The sequence below is a fragment of the Arachis ipaensis genome, chromosome B06 (assembly GCF_000816755.2).
Source record: "Arachis ipaensis cultivar K30076 chromosome B06, Araip1.1, whole genome shotgun sequence".
Lineage (NCBI taxonomy): Eukaryota > Viridiplantae > Streptophyta > Magnoliopsida > Fabales > Fabaceae > Arachis > Arachis ipaensis.
In genome coordinates, this window is record NC_029790.2 from 25516952 (window position 1) to 25518515 (window position 1564).

Sequence of the window (1564 nt, forward strand, 5' to 3'; positions counted from 1 at the left end):
AGCAAACATTCACTGCTCGCTCAAGCACAGAAGCTGAGTACCGTGCCCTCGCTGACACCACTGCTGAGGTTATCTCGGTTCGTTGGCTTCTCGAAGATCTGGGTGCTTCTCAGTCGTCTCCTACTGATGTTTTTTGTGATAACCGCAGTGCTATTCAGATTGCCCATAATGATGTGTTTCATGAACGCACCAAACACATTGAGATTGATTGTCACTTTGTTCGACAACGTATCCTTATTGATGCTGTTCGTCTCATTGCCGTTGGGACACTGGATCAGACTGCTGATATCTTCACGAAAGCTCATCACCCGACTCGCTTTCGGACTTTGTTATCCAAACTCAAGTTGGTATCCTTAGCTCCCACTTGAGTTTGAGGGGGGATGTTAGAGAATCAATATAAATCAATTAGCATCGTCTATATTTATATAGCATATCTGTACATTAATTGTAGGATTCTATGTCTTTATTACTTTGATTCACTTAGCACCTATAAATACCCCTTGTATATTGTACCTCAACATCACAATTCAATAATACACTTTTCATATTATTCTCTCAGTCTCTTGTTTCTAACAGTTCCTTTTTGTTCTTAAATCGCACCATAGTGTCTTTATCTATCGCAAAACATAAATCCCACTTTGATAATATATTTTTGGGTAAAGTATATTTTTTGTTCCTGAAGTTTGACAAAAGTTTTAAAATTATTCCTAAGTTTTATTTTGTTTCAATTTTGTCCCAAAAATTTTCGATTTGCATCAAATATACCCCTAACGGCTAATTTTTCAAAAAATTTGAGACCAATTCAACAACAATTTCATAAGAACAACTCTCAACACAAGCAAATCAAGCATAATTTTCATGCATTATTGTTAGATTGGTCTTAATTTTTTTGAAAATTTAGCCGGTAGGGGTATATTTGATGCAAATAAAAAATTTTTGGGACAAAATTGAAATAAAATAAAACTTAAGGGTATTTCTGAAATTTTTGTCAAATTTTAGGGATAAAAAATATACTTTACCCTACATTTTTTAAACTGAAAAGAAAACTCCTAAACACCAATGTGATTTATTAAGAGAAGAAATTCGCACAAGTCATTGCAATTTATGAGTAAGTTGTGCAAGCAGGTAAATCCAATAAGATAAATGACTTGTTTTGCTTGAAATTTGAAGGATCCAAACTTAAAGTAAATTTTTAGTATTAGTTATTTCAATTTTTAGCTTTCTAATCTAGGTTGTCAAGGATAGATTTTTTAAAGGTCTAGTAGAAAAAATTCTTTCGGTGACTTAGGTTGTTAAGAACAGATTTCTTAGAGGTCTAGTACGAAAATATTTATCTATCTTTTGTGTTTTCACTGTGTCTTTTTTTATATATTCCTTCCAATTTCATCTGTCTATATTCTTTGTCATTTGATATTAATTATATGTCATTAATAAATTCTTATTTATCTACATGTTCTAGGATCTTTGTCTCATTTCTTTGTTTTATTTTATTTTTGCAATTTTACTTTATTTTATTAAAAAAATTCAAAAATTAATAAAATAGCACAAAATAAAAAAAATTTCA